At 42.0% G+C, this 20,234-nt stretch overlaps 1 protein-coding gene across 1 annotated transcript in view; it reads left to right on the top strand.

The window, feature by feature from the left end:
• Positions 1–6,963: 6,963 nt before the first annotated feature.
• The window catches only part of PAG1 (phosphoprotein membrane anchor with glycosphingolipid microdomains 1), a 132,271-nt gene continuing 119,000 nt past the window's right edge, over positions 6,964–20,234 (top strand). The window contains exon 1 of the mRNA XM_082258005.1: positions 6,964–7,146. The gene's annotated coding sequence lies outside the window, so the exon portion shown is untranslated. The remainder of the gene's footprint in view (positions 7,147–20,234) is intronic.

Raw genomic sequence — 20,234 nt, 5'->3', positions numbered from 1 at the left:
AGTCTCTTAGTTCACCATGCACTAGGCAGACTCAGCAGTGTCCCATGACAACCGCTCCGCTGACTCCTACTTTTCACTGTAACTTTACTGCGTCACAGGCCCTCTCTCTGTGTCCGTGAGCTGCTGTACCCACTACAATGGGATATCTCTCACCCAACTCCTGAGTACTTCTCTTCAGCAGTCCTCCGCACTGGGCCGGTCACTCCTCCGCAATGTTTTCTACCACTCGCAGGTGCTTTCACTCTCGATCAATCACTTCTCAGTAACCTCCGCCACCTCTCGCAATTGCCTCTGAACTAGGCCTCAGTCTCAATCCCTCTGCTCCCTGCTGCAGGTCTCCGGCTCTGTCCACCTCACACGCATTCCCCGAGGCAATAGAGCGAATCTCAGACCCCGCCCCTGATTTATAGACCTCCCCACAATCCCCTGCGGCACCTGAGGCTCCCTGGGAGTGTAGTTCCATTCGTCCATTCCACACAGTCTTCATCCTCCACCGGACCACATATCCCATAATCCAATGCACTACTCTTCAGGAGAACCTCAGAACTAACAGCAAATTTAAAGAAGCAGTACAACAGCCTCAACTATGCTGCTAGCGATTTCCTCACTTGGCTACATCTACGAATTTGGTATTGACAGTCAGATTTACCAACAAATGGGATTTCCAAAGATCATCCCAATCTTCAGATGTCAGGGATGGTATTCTAGTTTGCTTCCTATCCCTTACTGCCAGGGGAGTTTTGCCTCATGTGGCATGAAGTAGCTGAGAGTACAAGGTGAATATCAGGCCCCCGAGATTTATTAATCCCAATTAAGGGGTATTGAGATTTTAATTGTCTGAGTCAGCGACATATTCCCTTTAAGGCAGATCTAAGCTATGTTGTATATTTGAGCTGTTTTATATCTCTAACACTCTGCTACCTATAACCTAGACTGCTGAGGACAGTTGTGTCCTACCAACCTATCCAGTAGCAAACAAGCAAATGTACTGTCAATGCAGCACCTATTCCCTGCGCTCTGAGTGGTGCAATCCTCTATCCAACCTGACTGTAGGCTTGTAAATGAGAACGGATGACACTGCAACTTGATAATACTTCAGCCTTGCAGCCCCTCGCTGGACCAGGGTGGTCCGGGAACACTATAAACACAAAGGGCGCACCGGCCTAGTGCATTATCTCTTAGACAGGTTTATTAAAATGATAGATTAACAATACTCACAAACGAGTTTCTTGGTAAAAAGCACATAAAATAGATAAAAAAAACCTCAGCAACAGGATCGGGATTGGATCGTCCCCTGAAGCTGTGCAGGCTTACGCGTTTCAAGGCAGCACCTCTTCTTCAGAGCCTCTATCTAACTATCCAGTAGGTCTGATCTTCCCACAAAGGTACCCAAGTACAGCTAAGGCACCTAAACTCAGCACACATGTTGCAATCTGATTGTACAACCTCCTTAAGATCTACCAACAAGTATGCGATGCAGGGACTTGCCTGATTGGATAAAAATTGATTGGGTAGTTTAGGTAGGTCTTAATATTTCATTATTTTGACAGATCTTAAGTTAATTGTACATAGCTTGTACATTCTGATTGGATTGTAATGATGAGCCTACTCTCTTCCAAAGAGAGACAGAGGTAGTCAATTGGTGACTATTTCTAAACTCAACATCCTCCTGTTGACAGAGATCGCTTACTTCATCACCATGGCTATATTGGGGTACTAGCAGCTGAACAAAGCCTAAAGGTGTTGACAGATTAGCATGACATACCTTTTCCTAGTTGATTAGGCAATAGGGGAGCATGTTGGTGTAAATGTCTTGGGTTTTGCAATATGGTTTATGTCCACTCTAACTGACAGACTTATTTGTCATTAGGCAGGCTGGTATGCTTAGTGTATTTCACTATTACATACTTGATGAACTTGTCTTCCGCCAGTTTTTCTGAAATCACTACAATTTAGCCTTCTGTCTGCAATCCACTATTGAATCCCTAGATTTTGATGAAAGATTCTTACACATTAGTGACCCTTTCCTGGTAATGAATTATTGCACTTAAGGTAAAATCAAACACTCCTTCAAAACCTATATATTTTATTGATTTCCCCTTTTACTGTCCATTCACGCCACAATGCGGTGATACACATTCGCATTAGTAAGGGGGGGCAGCGCACTGCTGGCCCAATCCTGCAACTGACGTACCCCCACTTAGTTTCGACGGCGGGCGGCAAGTGGTTAATATGGTAAAGATAAAGAGTACAGTTAAACCTTGGTTTGAGAGTAACTTGGTTTAAGAGCGCTTTGCAAGACAAGCAAAATTTTCTAATAAATTTTGACTTGATATACAAGCGATGTCTTGATATACAAGTAGTCTTAAGTCACAGCTAAGTATAAAAGAGAAGAGAGGTGCCTCTAAGTGTAGCAATATGGTTAAATTTAATGAAGGTACAACATTTAGCAACTCACATGGGTTGATGATTGGAACAGGCACATCTAAGTATGCAGGCATCCAGGCTAAAGCTGTCCACATAGACCACCCTCACCGCCATGTACGTTATCCCTTACATGCTGCCCCTCGCTTTCAGATCGCTTTACTGCAGGGTGGTCTTCCCAGGCAGGATTACAGACTGGCAGCCGGCGGTGCAGAAGATAGTCTATGTAGACAGCTTTACCCCGGATGCCTGCATACTTAGAAGTGCCTGTTTTATTCATCAACCATGTGAGTTGCTAAATGTTGTACCTTCATTAAATGGAATCATATTGCTACACTTAGAGACGCCTCTCTTCTCTTTGATACTCTGTAGCTCCTGCTGGATATTGCCTCTAATCCCCTTATGGAAGCGGCTATTTGTGGATGGACATTTTATGGTTACACAACCTATCGCAATGTTATGATCTTTTTATATGGACTATAAACTGAAGGACTTATGAATAAATGGTTGTGGAACGAATCATCCGAGTTTCCATTATTCCTTATGGGGAAATTCGCTTTGATATAAGAGTGCTTTGGATTACAAGCATGTTTCCGGAACGAATTATGCTCGCAATCCAAGGTTTTACTGTATATACATTTATATAGTCTTACAGAAACAACCACCCCTTTGAGGGCAACCATAATGCTGATGGGGCCTGCAATAAAATGGAGTTTGACACCCCTGATCTTGCATGTTACCTGTGGCTGATTGAAAAAACAACGAATCCAAACAAGCACAGCAATGCTGAGATAGTAGACGAACGCCCTCACTAGCTTCTCCTGCATTAGAGCTGTCCTAAACCAAGATCATGGAACTTGAATTAGTGATATAGTGTCATGGGAATGGGGCTGTGATGTCTGTGTGCCTGTGTTGGGAGGAAACATTTGATGTGTTCAGATATGCCATTTGGTTTTCAGATGTACCAAGTTGTCAGACATCTGGGAATTGCATCTGAATGAGCTGCTGATTGCCAGCACTGTGAGCTTTTGTCAGTTCCCATGAGTCAAGTTTACCGGGGGAATACACAACAGAGAGCTGTCAACTCCTTCCCTGCCGGAGACCCTTGACCAAAGCTGGCCTCGTACATTGACAGCCGAGAACCACAGAGAAGTAAGTGTTCTGCCTTTATAATGGGGAATCCTATTGACGCTTGATGGTTGCTTCTTATAAGATCAGAGATTTAATGATTTCTAGTTATGGTTTTAGTGGATGTCTTCTTAAATCATGCAAAAGAAATTGGGGAGCCATTTAGATTTGGGGTCCTGCTGCTTTCTCTGAAAGGTTGCAGATGATCTTTATTCAAAGTAATGCCCGTACACACGTACCGATTGTTGGCCGTAAATATTCGGCCGATGACCGATCGGCCGATTGTAGGCTTGTTAGTATGATGCTTCCGACAGCGCATATTCGGCCAAACAGAATCTGTCGTGCAAGCATTAAAATTTTTGTTGGCCAACACCAGAACGGCCGATTGTTCGCCAGTCAGTACAGATTTCGGCCGACAGACAGCAGATTAGCAAGACTGGGCATGCTCAGAGAAGAAAAAAAAAACGGAAAGTTAACCATCACATGACCTCACTTCTGCAGTCGGCTGTTGTTGGCCGACAAAATTTGTGTGCAGTCTTTTGCAGTTTTCAACAGACACAACAGCCCTGGACAAAAGACAGCCGATCGTTCGGCCGACGATCGGTACGTGTGTACGGGGCTTAAAAGGGAAAGAGAGGGGTTTTATCTTTTTATTATTGATCATCCTGTCATTTACCTGTCATTTGAATGATTTTAGAAGTTCTGGTCCGAATAGCAGGCACTACAAGGTGACTCCTTACCTGTATTATCAATAACATCTTTTGTTTCAGGGACATATGAATAGTCCTAACCATATGCTATTACTGACAGCCAAGTCAAAGATTTGAAAACATTTGGTGGGAGGCAGTGGGACTAGCAGAGGTCCTTGTTGGATCTATCATATGGCACATTACCCTCCGTTGGGTTAGTTTGTTTTCCAGTGCAGGTTTTAAAATAGATGGTGGATTTTGTATGGGTATTTACAGTCAACATGTACTGTTCTTCTTAGGAGTACATTGGCAGTTTCAGTTTTGTTTCACAGCGCTGGGGTTCTGGGTTCAACTCCTACCAGAGTCACTATCTGCATAGACTTAGTATGTTCTCCCATGATTGTGCGTTTCTTTTTGTAGCTCACTAAACTCAAACGTGTGTATCTGTGCAAAGGTGTCACTCCGTATCAGATAGCATTCAGCTGTTTAGGTTTTCAGTTATACAAAAGAATCTGATGGCAGCATGACACCACCATTTGGTTCTGTAATGACTGCAGTGGCACTTTTTTAGATTGGGATGTTTTTTATTTTAGGTTTCATTATCACTTGTGAAAGGGACTCTGTCAAACTATACTGAAACTAAACCACTAGTAAAAGAACAGCAAGGGGGCAACGTACATCTGGTTCTGGTAGTAAGGGCATGACTCCGGAGGATGATGTAAGTTTAACGATTCTCTCACTGCTGAATGTCCCAAGCTTGCTTGATATAAGAAGGCAGCACTGTGACTGCTTATATTATCAGCACTGGGTTCAAATCTGTCAGGATACTTTCTGCACGGTGTCTGTATGGGTACTCTGGTTTCCTCCTACACTCCAAAGACATGTTGGTAGGATAAATGTCAAAATTGTGTGTATGTTTACATAGTGAGCTTAGATTTTAAGGATTGATATACTGCCCAGTTCACGTCGGGAATTGCACAGGAATGCCCTACGTGCGATTCACATGCAGTTCTGTGCGGTGCAATTTCAGCAAAATCAGTTTGAGTTAGCTGAAATTGCACAGCACCAAACCAAAAGTGCATACACTTCTTTTGAGAATCTCCCTGCAAGTGCATTGCATGATACCTTTGTACCATGTGCTCCAGTGCAGGTCAATGCACTGCACTGGCAACCTGATTAGGGGTGTCTTTAATTTAAAAGAGGCGTTTGGGAATTTTTTTTAGAAATCATACTTACTTGGGTAGATGTAGCAGCTGTCCTTTGCTGACTCTAAAAAAAAAAAAAAAAAAGGGAAACGAGCGATCAAATACCACTGATCGCCTGGTTCTTAGAGCTCCATAAGCTATCAGTCACCGCTGTTGCTGAGAGGCTGATCCAGCTGTCGGTCCAGGTATCTGGGTGGATCCCAAACACATGGTCGCAATCCATCTCAGTGGCATCAGCTGACAGCAGGCTTCAGCCTGCTATTGGCTGAAAACGGGTCACAGGAGTGCAGAAGAAACTGCACTCCTGTGATCCACAGGAGAAGTACAGCCAAACGAGCTGTACTTCGCCTCCTTTTAATATTGACACCTGCTGCAGATTGCTACTGCAGTGCATTTTGAACACTGTGTGGGAAACCCGCATAGAAAGAGAGTTTCCCATACCTTATTCTGATGTGAACTTGCCCCAAATGTACAGTAAGTAAAGCAATGCCTGAATTGTCAGCGCTGTTGTAATATAAAAGGAGCCAGCGTGTGATTCAGCTTTCCAGCATTCATAAAAAACTGCAATACTTAAAAAAAAAAAATAAATAAATAAAAAAAAAAATAGAAAATGGCCAACTTGATCATTATTGAATCAGATATTGGCTTTATAAAGCACCAATCGTTGTTCTGAATGTATGAAATATGCCATACCTGTTACCTCTTATGTTGTTAATCAAGCTTTATTTAGTAAAAATTTGTAAACAAAAATAAAATAAAATATATATATTTATATTTACCATAAATACACACACACATATATATATATATATATATATATATATATATATATATATATATATATATATATATATATATATATATATAGATATGGATATATATATATATATATACCTGTTCTGCCATCCGTGCTGCCAACCCGTGTTTTGATCCAGAGAGATTCTTCATCAGGAATGGGGAACTGCTGACCTCCCCTGCAACACTCAATGGTTCCTCCCTCTTATTACTGTATCCTGTAGTGATTTGGAGACACCAATGAGTGCTGCAGGAGACCTGTAGAATAAATCTGCCAGATGAGAGCAAAAGTAGCATTTGGCAGCGCATGTAGCAGGAGAGGTAATTATATCCTTGCTTTACAATATAGCAAATATGCTATAATATTATTTTTGAGAAAGGGTCACTTTAAAGCTATTGGTATCAGTCCTCATCGTATGTATATCAATAGGAAAAAGCAGACATTTTATAAATGGAGAGTATATAAATGATTTCATGTAATACAGCAAGGAGAACTTGCACTATTCTTTAAAACATTTTTTTGCTATAAACAAGACAGAATAGAAGAGGGAGTTCACAAAAAAAAAAAAATTTGGAGTGCTTTTTCCGCATTGCGAATAACTGTAAAGTTAACCCCTGGCTGTGTGGCAGGGAGCGAGTTAAATTGTGCACGCCGGGGCCGTGTCATTGTGGTAATGTACTGTGATCTGACAGAGGAGGCATTGTTGCTCATGAAACAAGCTGGCCGCCTAATAAGGAAGCGCTGTGTGCTCTGCATGCAGATTCAAACTGTGACCCAGCTCTCAGCAATCTTTAAATTCCAGTCTGATGGTGGATTAGCTGGGAGGCATTTCTAAAGCCTGACTCTTTCACAGGGGTCTCCGGTTAGAGGTCCTTACAGCCCAGGCAGAAGTTCCCAGATCCGGGTAAGTGTTGGCTTTGCCTTCTGTGTGTAATAGAACGCTTTGGATTGTTGCAGCTCGGAGGAATATGCTTTGGAGGAACATGTGCTTCAGATCACAATAGCACAGCACTGGGGCTGATAGGAGAGAAGCGAGCACATTGTATAGAGAAGTCACAGCATGCTATATGGTGTAATGAGACCTATTGGTTGTCCTGTGTACTAGCGGACAATGTGTGGACACCGCCACTGGAGACATGTACCAAAGCCATGTATTCACCATGCTAAACCGCATTATAGCCCTGGCAGAGCAGGTCTAATGGACTGTTTTAGAACTTTTTTTTGTTTTATGCCTACCTTAAGGCAGAAAACAATAGGATTAGGTAGGAAAATGTTATTGATCATTGAAGAAAAAAAAAAAAAACAGGAAAAAACATTTAATTTAAAAACTTCAAAATGTGTGACTGTCCCTACAAACGATTGATTTGGTGTGTCTAGTGTTGTCACCAGATACCGCAGAATTGTGTAGACCTAAAAGCTTTAGATTATGTTTCTTAAGCTGCTGTCAGTGTTGGCCCTGAATTCAGGAATACATTGTTAATTGGCAGAAATTGAATCGAATGCAGGGAAAAATACAAATATTACACGGACGCAGGTTAGTAATGAAAAAATAAACAAAAACCTAAGGTGTATAAACATGCATTCCTACGGACAGCATGAACACGACTTCTTGGCACTGACCCCCGGTGTTTGTAAAGTTTTGCAACACTGTAGTAAAAGTGGGGTGCAGCTTTACATTGAAAGCCTTCAACAAATTTACAAAATAACTTCTAGTTTGCCAATTTTTAGAGGAGGGGTCGAATTCACTATGAATGACATTTAAGAACTGTTGTAGTGGTATCTAAAGCAAAGATACTAGGGTATAGCAAAGAGACTTTTTGTTACATATATACTTTTTTTTTTTTTTTTACATGTATGTATATAGTATGGGGAATTTTATGCAGAGACTGTACATTCAATTCAGTCCCTGCCTCAAGGAGCCTACGATCTAAGGTCCTTATCTTAGGTGCTTACATACTTACCAGGGCCACTTTACACAGGAGCCAATTAGGCTATTAGTATGTCTTTGGAGTATGGGAGGACATTGGAGTACCTGGAGAAAAAATATGCAAGCACAGAGAGAACATGCAAACTCCATGCAGATAGTTTCATGGCAAGGATTCAAGCCAAGAATCCCAGTAGGTCTGCCCTTAAGATGTTTTTTTTGCAATAGTCACATTTCTAAGTATCAATGACTAGCATGGACACATTATTTGACAGTAGTGAGCCAGTCGGACACGTCTAGAAGCCAAGCATTTTTAAGAAACCACAGAGCATGTTTTTTAGACTTTTAGGCTGGCCATACATTATACAATTGTACAATTTTCCTTAAGATTTACCAAAACCATGTAATATGAGGTCAAACCTAAACTCTTTTAGTTTGTATGCAATCAGGCAGTCCCTTTTACTACATAGTTGAAGGTAAATCTAAAGGAAATTGAATATGAAAGCTGTAGAATGGATGGCCAGCTTAATAGGACGGGTTCCAAAAAGTTAGTGCGCCTAAAAAATTCCAGCTAGTGTCTGACTACATTAATCTGTGCTCCAGAGTCTATGTTACAGGTGTCTGTTGCAGGTATTTTCACATCTTAAAAGCATATTGAGATACCAACTTAAGTCCTTCACTTATTGATAAACTTGTTTTGAAATCTTTAATACTGTATTAAAATGTGCAGTGTGTTTCCATTAGCTTGCTTTTGTTTATTCGTACTTCATGCCTTTTACTGTTCTAAAACCTTTTTTGTGACATTTTTTGAGTATTGTTTTAAAAAACATTTTATATGTAGTGGAGACTTTGATGATTCCTCTGGCATGCGTATGTTCTCGAATTCACTATTCACAGAATGACAGATGTCCTAGTAGTTGTAGTTAAGTTTGTATATTGAATTTGTCAGTAGTCTATGGAGAATGGTAAACATCACTGTCATGCAGGAACAATTTGCCAGGAGCCCCCAGACATACAGTATCGGGCAGGATAAATTATTGGTGGTGAGACAGATATTTGGTACTTGGAAACATTTTTGTTTGGATTCTCCAAACAATAGTTCTGTTTCAAGGGTTTGAAAAGAAAGATGTAATTAGTGTGCTGTCTAATTAAAAACCCCGGCTGTGTCAATATTTTGTGCAATAGAGGTGTGCCAAGAGGATGATGGCGCCAGACAGTTGATTTGCTACTATGCACTGCACTATTATAGTTTATTTGACATTTAATGCACCAAAAAAAGATGTCACATCCAGCAGTGTGCATTCCTCAACAACTGCTCATCTTAGTTTATCTGGCCAATGGTGTTTGGTTAGAAAAACACCAACTTGGCTGCAAGTAAAAGAGCTTAGCCTAAAAAAATGTCTTCACACATCCCACAAGACAGTTCAACCATCATAGAACCTATAGGTAGGAGCCCAAATTGCATTGCTGGGGCATTGTCAGAGATCCAACTTTCAGGTGGTAAGAATTTGCTTGCTGCATAAGCCCTGGGTTCAGATGTTACTGTAGTGTACTGGATAGAAATGTTTACCTAAAAATGACTTCTATGGCCCCTTTTACTTGGGCTGTCCGCTCAAGTCCGCCTCTCAATTTTTCAGACAGACCTGATCGGATCTTGCAGTCTCCCCTATGGAGTAGGTGATGTCAGCAGACACATCCATCGCTATCCAATCCGATCTGATCCTGCCTTCAAAATCCAGACGGATGGTGGTCCTTTTTTTCATCCGTCTGGCAGATCTCATCAGATGGAAGCAGACAGGTGGCCCATTTACACCATTTTTCCCTATAGAGGAGAGCTGGACTCTGTACCTGTCCGCTCTTTACAGCGGAGTGGACAGGACCTGCCCCAAGTCTTTGACTTAAACTTTTCCCCACTACTCCATAGGCAGATTTAACATCTTACGCAACCAAATGCCTCTTGTAGCTTGATAGGATCAATGTCCTCAAGATGGATATAATCCCTTGCTTTTTATACCCGTTTCAGATGACCCTGATCCGCCTCCTTTCGTTGTATTTCTGAAAAATTCACCATTCTGTTCTCTAAATTCATTTGGAGTGTAACCCGTCCCAGAATCCATTTCTGGGGGGTCCCTGATGCTTCTCTGTACCATCCAGCAGGACTTTTTACATAAATCATTGACTGGTTCCATCACTTCTTATCCTAACTATGAGTGCATCTAGAAGGCTTAAAGAATCCAGGCCTCCCTTCATACACACAGGCGTGGGAAAATGAATTAAATCTGACTTTTTTCCCATCAGACTGGCAAAAGTGTTTTACCCTGACCCACAAATTTTCCCAACCACAAAAATGCAGGAAAAGTTAAACCAGATGGTAGAGATGTCCCTTGATACTCCACCACTTTAATCACACAATACCTGACGCATGCTGGTGGTATCCAAACCTAGCAGGGCACCATACTCCATATTTGGTGGGGCTGCCCACCCATGTGGTCATTCTGGGAAAAACTTTTTGACCTCTACTGAAGTCATGGTAACATCTATCCAGGCTTCACCCGGGATAACTCTTCTATCCATGATCCCCGTATCCTTTTAAATCCGCTAAAAGTGATGTCTTCAGACACCTAATTGCAGCAGCTAGGGCAGTCATTCTTTGCCACTGAAAAATCACGGCTGTACCCTCCCTGGGAAACGGGTAATCAAATTAGACTCCATAAGGAACCTGGAACACTTATTGGCACAGGAAGGGAGGACTAATTTTCCCACACCTGGACCACGTTGTTCCTGTTCCGCTACTCCTTCGAATTTCAGGTCTGGACTCAAGACCCGAACCCCAATCCTCCTCGGCTATGATGGCGTGTTCCTGAACTTATCTTATTCCTCTTTTTACTTTGCTTACTTCCATAGCAACCCCAATTTCCTTACATAGTTGCCTTTTACTTTTCTCCGTGATGATACATAAGGGATAGTTAAAACACACATAATACACTAACTGAATTTCATGTTGCATGACAGTTGCTCTTTCCCCCATCGTACTAGGTTACTGGTACATTTGCGATTAGTCTGGGCTTTGAGACTGTATATCTAATGCTGCTTTATACTGAAAAATGTTTTTTAGACTGCTGATAATCCTATACTGGTGATTTTCTGTTTGTACTTGTAATCTTTGTACGTCCAATTTAACAATAAAAAAAGAATTTGAACCCAAAAAAATAACTTATTCCTCCATCTATACAATCAAGGAGGATAAGAGGAATCCTCCCTGCTGATGTAATTCATTCTGCAGTGGGGGTCTCTCTGCTGTCAACATATATTAAGCAGCAGCTGCATCCCATTGGCTGCAGCTGCTGAATCAAGAAACATTTTCCAACATTCCCAGGAGTGGTCGCACATTGAATGAAATTCAGCTGATTCTTACTAAACCTGCCAAGTTTTGATCCATCTATGGTCAGCTTTACCTTTGACTGAAATTGATTTAGTTGCCTTGGGTTATTACACTTTGCATACCATTATGGCGCTTGTTTACTTCTATACTGGATAAACCAATTAGTTGCCTTGGGTTATTACACTTTGCATACCATTGTGGTGCTTGTTTACTTCTATACTGGATAAACCAGTTGGTTTGCAATTACCTAGAATCTTATCTTATCCACCTGTATTGCAGAGTGATGAATAGTAACCTAGATTTATTAAATTAAATCACAAAAAATTACTTTTGATCTGACTTTCCATCTATCATTGGTTAACACACTTGCTTTGCAGAACTCCACAATGGGTCCAGGTTTGACCTGAGACAATATCTAGTTTGTAGGTTTCCTGTGTCTGTGGGGTTCTGGGTCCTGGGGTTTCCTACCACGCTACAAATTGTTTTTGGCTTCCTTTAAAAAAAAAAAAATATGGTCTTGTGTAAAATATGGCCTTGTGTAAACATGCGTGTGATGATCAGGAGACTGATCTTCGGGGACAGGAACTGATGAGAATGGTGCTGTGTACTCTCTACTGTGTGACTGATATAAAAACTTCTCAGTTTGTCCCTTCTTGCGCCTTATGGCCATTCTCTTTACATTTTCTCTATTTAACCACTTTACCACCGCCCACAGTAATATTACTGTGGCAGAGTGGCTCGTTATCGTCTGACGACGTAGTACTACGTCGTCAGACACTCCCCCTTCTGGGCGGCGCTTGCGCGCCGCCGGAGGCTCGCTCCCGCTGTTTTCAGTCACAGCGGGAGTCGGGCCAGGGGAGGAGCAGCGGCGATCGCCGCCGCTCTTCCCCCGATCGTCGGGGATCTAGTGTGGAGATCCGCCCGCCTGTGTAAACACAAGCGGGCGGATCTCCATAGTGATAGGGAGTGACAGATCGGACTGTTCAGCATAGCTGGACATCCGATCTGTCCATGACTCACTCAGTCCCCTCCCCCCCCACACGTCAGTAAGCACCAGGCATACATTAACCCCTCCCTCTCCAATAAAATTAACCCCTTCCCTGCCAGTGTCATTTTTACGGTAACAGTGCATATTTATAGCACTGATTACTGCAGTAATGTCACTGGTACCCCCAAAAGTGTCAAAAATGTCAGTCAAGGGTCCGATCTGTCCGCCGCAATGTCGCAGTCCCGCAAAGAAAATCGCAGATCGCCGCCATTACGCGTTAAAAAAAAAAACACCAAAAATGACAGAAATCTTTCCCTTTGTTAGTAAACGCAATAACTTTTGCGCAAACCAATCAAAATACGCTTATTGTGATTTTTTTTTACCAAACATAGGTAGCAGAAAACAAATTGGCCAAAAAATTTTTAAAAAAATTGGTTTTTACATTTTTTTGGGGGGAATTTCATATAAAAAAATGTTAAAAATATTGTTATTTTTTCAAAATAAACGCTCTTTTTTTTGTTTATAGCGCAAAAAGTAAAAATCGCACAGGTGATCAAATACCACCAAAAGAAAGCTCTGTTTGTGGGAAAAAAAGGACGTAAATTTTGTTTGGGTACGGCGTCGCACGACCGCGCAATTGTCAGTTAAAGTCGCACAGCGCCGAATCGCAAAAAGTGGCCTGGACGGAAGACAGCAAAATCCTCCGGTGGTAAAGTGGTTAACAGGTGGTTGTAGTGTCGCATTTGGTGATGCTTTGCAGCAAACTGTGAGCTAGAAAATAAATCACCTGACCACCATTTGGCTTTGTTACCAGTTAACATTGAAACAAATGGTTGTAAAAGATGAGCTCCCTTATTGTCAGGGCTTCTGGACAAGCTAAGGATGTAGTACTTTTCTATAAAGCGTGCTTTACTGTATTTAACATGAAGTAGATCACATGTGAAAACAGTCAGTAGATCCATAAATATATCTAGTAGTAAATAGTTTCATACAAATGGACTTGCTCTGTAATGTTAAAGATGTTCATAGCTTCTCCAAGCCACTTCTTCAGTTCTAATGAGCACCAGGAACGCACCCCATTAGACACTCATTAGAACTCAAGCTGTGGCTTGGGGAAGCCTTGAAACATTTTCAACATTACAAAACCTGTCCAATTGAATGTAACTACTACTAGCTGTATAATGACCTGAATAAATGAATACTTCACAGACCTCTACAAGTATACTGTACAGAAGTCTCATCCTAAACCTCTCTGCTGGCGCTTGGCAATGGGTAGCTTTGTCCACCAAACGATGGAGGTTTGCTTGCTTGACATTTGCATGAAAAGTTAAACAATTCCAGGCAAGATATATTTCTACATACTTACATTCATCCAGTTTGGACCGTAGTAACTATGTACTGTATATGACATACCTGGTCAATACCTTTTTGGAAGCTGGAAATCACTGACGTAGACACCGCTACTCCAGTGATCTCTGCATACTTTTATGTCCCGTACTGAGTGGCTGGCCTGATACATTGTTAATACAGAAGGTCTGCTGATCAGCACTGGCACAAATTTAAGAGAATGCTTTGCATTTTATGAATGAAATGAATGCAAAGCATTCTCTGAATGGTGCCAGTGCTGAGCTCTCAATCGTGTGTTCGCAATACATTAGGCCAGTTGCTCTGCAGGGCACCAAGAAGCATGTGGAGATCACTGGAGTAGCGGTGCCTATGTCAGTGATTTCCAGCTTCAAGTGCCATCAGTCAGGTATGTCATATACATAGTTTACATTGGTCCAAGCTAGAGCAGTGGTCCTCAACTCCGGTCCTCGGGGCCCACTAACAGGCCAGATTTTAAGTATTACCTTGGGGAGATGCAGACTAGAATACTGCAATCACTGAGCAGCAAATGAGATCACCTGTGATGTAATTTAGTTATCTTGCAAACCTGGCCTGTTAGTGGGCCCCTGAGGACCAGAGTTGAGAACCACTGAGCTAGACCAATGCAACTGTATAACATGCTAATGCCTGGAGTTGTTCTTTAAAGCTGAATTCTAGGTGCATTTAAAAGACACACATTAAAGTGATAGTAAAGTCTAGGAGGGGGATAAAAATCCACCCTGCAAGTTAAGGGCATAATGTGCTAGTATGCATTGTATACTAGCACGTTATGAAAAACTTGCATTTAGACGAAGCCCTCCAGTGGCAGGCTGTCACAACTGACAGGGCTTCCATCTTAACCTTGTCTTCTTTCTTGGTTGGCGGGCTCCGGCCGTTTGAATGACCAAACCACAATGATGTCACTCCCGCGCATGTGCACGGGAGTCACAGCCATGGCATAACACATTGGCAGGATGGCATACTCAGTATGCTGTCCCATCAGAGTGCAGAGTGCATGCTCCAGTGATGTCGCCGGCTGCAGAAACCGTGAATATCTCCTAAGCAGTGCATGTTTAGGAGATATCATAAAGCTTACCTGTTGGTACAAGGCAGAAGCTTACCGGTAAGTATACGTCTCTCCAAGCGGTGTTTACTACCACTATATCCACTTCAGCCTCAGAAGGTTTTACCCTCTTCATAACCAGGTCATTTTTTGTGATACTGCACTGCGTTGCTTTAACTGACAATTGCGCAGTCAGGCGACTCTTTACCCTAATAAAATCGATGTCCCTTTTCCCCAACAAAGAGCTTTCTTTTAGGGGTATTTGTTCACCTGTGCGATTTTTGTTTTTTTCACTATAAACAAAAAAAAAAGAGCGACAATTTTGAAAAAAAAAAAACATATATTTTTTACTTTCTGATTTAAAACACATCCAATAAAAAAATGTAAAAAAAATCGAATTTCTTCAATTTAGGCCAACTGCTACATGTTTTTGGTAAAGAAAAAATCCCAATAAGTGTATATTGATTGGTTTGTGCAAAAGTTATTGCTTCTACAAACTATGAAATATTAGATTTATGAAATGTATGTGATTTATGGTAGATTTATGAAATTTTTTTTTTTTTTTTACTAGTATCGGCGGCAATCAGCGACTTTTTAGCAGAACTGCAACATTGCGGCAGACACATCTGACTAAGTGACACTTTTTTTTGGGACCAATGACACCAATACACTGATCAGTGCTTAAAAAAACGCACTGTCACTGTATAAATGACACTGGCAGGGAAGGGGTTAACATCAGGGGTTGATCAAAGTGTTAAGTGTACTCCTAGGGAGTGCTTTCTAACTGTGGGGGAAGGCTGTGACTGGAGGAAAACAGATTCCTGTTTCTGCTTAGCAGAAACACAAGATCTCCATTTTCCTCCCTCACAGAACCGTGATCTGCCTTGTTTACATAGGCAGACTGTCGTTCGGCCTTTCCTCTTAACGATTGGCAGGCCCCAGTGGCCATCGCGGCCCCTGGACGTGCTGATTGGCTCCCGCTGTGTCCAATCACACAGTGTGTATGTGGCAGGCGGTCCAGAAACAGTTAATGTAACACTATGCATTCTGCAGACAAGCAAAGTATTTGAATTTGACCTGGTATCAGCCTCTTGTAGTCCCTGTACAGCAGTGTTGGCTTGTGAATGGAAGGAGCAGAACAATGAGCCAATCCATTGTGCTGACAAGAAGCATGCTGTCAGGAGGAGAGGTCAGAGTGACATATAGATGAGCTCATCACTGTACTGCCTCTCCTCTCACTGGCCTTTCACTGTTCAATAGCCAATAGCTATCATCCCCTACGACTTCATTAATTGACATATAAAGGAAAGTATAGTGCATTTTCACTGATCACATTTTACAAGCTTCCTCTTTTAGCTCAGTGAAAGCAAGGTGTTGCATTTTAATCCAGAAACAATCAGTAACCTATTTAATCACATTATCTAATTACAGGGTCACATCTAGGCAAAACTAACAAATAATTAATGTGTGCAGCCCCTCTAACAAATGAAAAAGATACAGATTAGCTGCTGCAACCACTGAATGTGTTCCCGCACCAATGTAAGCACCAGTAAGTGCCGGCTCACACTGGTGTAATGCGGGAACCCTGCAAATCCACTGCGAGTTCCCGCATCGCATCCGACTCGCAGGCAGTTCACACTGCCATATGCTAACTGTTGGGAGTGCCAATACAAAGGTAATGACAACCCTTAGATTAGTTTGCATATCGCACTGCAACTGTCAATTTGGGCAGGAATCGGATCACATAGGTGTGAGCACCCATGCGATCCAATTCTGGTGCAGACCAAAAGAAAAGGGTCCTGCACGACTTTGGTCTGAATACAATGCAAATTCAGCCTTGCAATCTGTATGGCTGAATTCGCATTGTACAGATATTGCATGTGATTTGCATAGCAGTGTGGTGCGAATCACATGTGATCTCTGAAATTGCTGAAGTGTGAGCCGACACTAAAATAAATGTGCTTGCGCTGCTAAATCCTGCTAACAAAATGTCACAAATAGAACCAACAGTCAATGTGAATCATAGTAAGTCCCCGTTCACACTGGGGCGACCTGTGAAGCGACCTGGTCGCCTCACAGGTCGCCGTAGGTCGCCTTCCATAGGGAAGCTGCGGACCTGTTCTAATAGGAGTGACACAAGTCGCTCCGACTTAGAAAAAGGGTCCGGAGCTTCTTTGGGGCGACCCGGAGCGACCGTCATAGACTTCAATGTTATGAAGTCCGTGCCGGCCGCTCCGAGGTCGTGGCACGCTGCTCGCACCGCGACCTCGGAGGTCACCTGGGGAAGTCGGATCGCCCCAGTGTGAACGGGGCTTAAGCCTAAACACTGTGGAACAAAATAAATAAAAAGGTATCCAAACTAATCTAAAACAAAATGTTGCAATAAATCCTTGAGTCTGGGGTCCATTCAGACTAGCGCGACTTGTCAGCCTGACAAGTCGCGCTCGGTCGCTCGCCATTGATTAGCACAGGATTCGTTCTAATAGGAGCGACACAAGTCGCTCCGACTTAGAAAAAGGGTCCTGTACTACTTTGGGGCGACCTGGGAGCGACTTGCATTGACTTCCATTATGTGAAGTCCCTGCAAGTCGCGCCGAAATCACAGGTCGCGCCAGTCTGAATGGGCTGTAAGGAAACACAAGCAATAAAAATGTGAAACCCCAATCAGTGGTACCAGAAACTTGCACAATAAAATAAAGAATACACTATATAGAAAAAGGTGATCATCCAGAAAGTGTATAAAGTTCCCACAGGTCCAGCTAATAGTGATAAAAACACACAGGGTCTTCAATTGTTGAATTTCTTCACCCTCATACACTTTGTGCTCCTCACACAAGCTGTGATCTTCCATCAGTCTGATCACTTACCTCAATAATAGACCCATAAATTAATATTGGTCAAAAACGCTTGAAAGATATAAATGATCTGATTCTCCTCCCAAGTCAGTCATCCACCCCGGTTCAATCTCTGCTAACAGATGACTATAAGGCTGGGTTTACACTTATGTGATGCCAGACATTGCATGTGATTTGCACCTTATTGCTGTGCACAGGGCCGGATTAAGAGCATCATGGGCTTGGTGCTAGTAAATTGTATTTAATAAAAAGCTTAAAATCCAGTTAAAATCCTACTCACATTGGTTAAAAATCATAAATGCATAGAAATATTGCCAAAACACATACGTGTCACGGATCTTCTCTGCATCGATACCTCCGGGCCATGTCTGACATCAGTTGGCTACACCTCCATGTGTTATGCCACCAACCACATGGCTTCATCTTCCTGACAAATAAGGACAGGTGGAGGATCACAAAGCTTTGATCACAATCCACAGATTGGAGCACAAAGTTTGTGAGGGTGAAGAGATTCTACAATTGAAGACCCTGTGTTTTTTTCCATCCCTATTGGACGTTTGGGAACTTTATACTCTTTCTTTTGGAGGATCACCTTTTTATATATAGTGTATTTTATTGTGCATTACCTTTCATACAAGTTTTTGGTATCACTGATTGGGGTTTCCCATTTTTATTGTTTGTGGTTCCTTAGATTTAAGGATTTATTGCAACATTTTGTTTTATTTTAATTTGGATAGATTTTTATTTATTTTGTTTCACAGTGTTTAGGCTTACTATGATTCACATTGACAGTTGTTTGTCTTTGTGACACTTTGTTAGCAGGATTTAGCAGCACAAGCACATATATTTTTACTGGGGTTCATATCTAAGCACACTTTTCCCTGAGACGTTGCCTTTTGAAGACCTGTAAATGCAATAGCACAGCACTTTGATCCAGGAAATTTGGTGAGGGTGATGATTAGGTTTAGCTTTTTGTGAGAACGCAGTGATGAGACGTGATGCTGGGAAGGGGATGTGGTAAAAAAGCAGTATAAGCAGTCACCACAGACTTAGCTCATAGCATGCAGAGATGCATGTGAGACATCAGGACGACTTGCTAAACACAACTTCCAGTGGTCTGCATGACCAAGACGTGACATAAATAGTGCTGAGAATTACATGCTGTGTTATGCTGCTGCACTATTTCTGGATGTAGCGGAGTACAAACACCAGTCTAGGTTACAGATAATGAAATGTCCCATGTAAGATGCTGATAGTCTTCAGAGAGCAGTGGGTGATTCCAGGCATGATCCACCCGCCCTGTGGGCAAACTTGTGGTGGCACGCTATATTAACTTTTAAGCTCCTCTTTGCTAAACTTACACTGAGCTTCTGGAAGCTGGAGAATGGTGAAGCCACTAGTGACTGATCAGCAAGGAGGACAGTTACAATCAGGACACATTTTGTATGTCTGAATGGTAATTACTCCCAACAGTGACTTGCCAGCTGGTCCATGGACTGCTTACAGACTTGAGATCTGATGGCAGCATATGTAGGCACCCTTAACAGTGACAAACAACTGTCGAAAAGGATATGTTGTCACTTGAAGCATTAACTTTTATTTGTGCTGATAATAGAGACCTTCCAGCTACAGAGAAATTTCTAATAGATGGGTCCATTTTCTACACCTTACCACATACAAAAAATGTTGCCTTGTCATTTTTTTTTTTTCATTCATTCTGTAGGCCCAATGAAGAAAATCTAAAAGGTTCTTCCACTTAGGCTAAACACCACAGATGGACAAATCTCCTGTTGAGGCCATTGTATTCTAAAATCCAACGCTGGTGGCTGTCAGAATACAGTGGGTGCTGCCAAACAGTGACTTCAGCTGGATGGCTGCAGTCACCGTTCATCCAAGAATTTTCTGATCAAATCCTTCAGTTCCTGGATCAAAGAATGTCAGGTGGTATGGTGCCAACAGGGCACTGCTTGAATTTCTGCTGCTTTATCAGAAACTGATCAGTGTATGGACAGCTTTACAATGACTGGACAGTGAAAGGAGAAGCAGCACACCAATGAGTTCTGTTGCTCCCTTCCTATCAGCATGCTATTTATACTGTTTTTCCCTCCCCCTTATTAAATTCTGCTGTTTTGACCAAGAATTAGGAATGCAAAAAGTAAATACCAAGTACAGTGCATTCATAAATTATTCAGACCCCCACTTTTTTCAATTTTATTATGTTGCAGCCTGACACTACAGTTGTTTGAGTTAATTTATTTTCCTGATTAATCTACACTCAGCACCCTATAATGACAAAATTAAAACAGAATTTTAGAAAAGTCTGTGAATTTATTAACCACTTAAGCCCCGGAAGATTTTACCCCCATTCTGACCAGGGGGTATTTTGCGATTCGGCACTGCGTGACTTTAACGGAC

This window comes from Pelophylax lessonae (assembly GCF_965119305.1).
Source record: "Pelophylax lessonae genome assembly, chromosome: 5".
Taxonomy (NCBI): domain Eukaryota; kingdom Metazoa; phylum Chordata; class Amphibia; order Anura; family Ranidae; genus Pelophylax; species Pelophylax lessonae.
The sequence above is the reverse complement of the archived record's forward strand: the minus strand, read 5'-3'. Positions and strand labels throughout refer to the sequence as shown.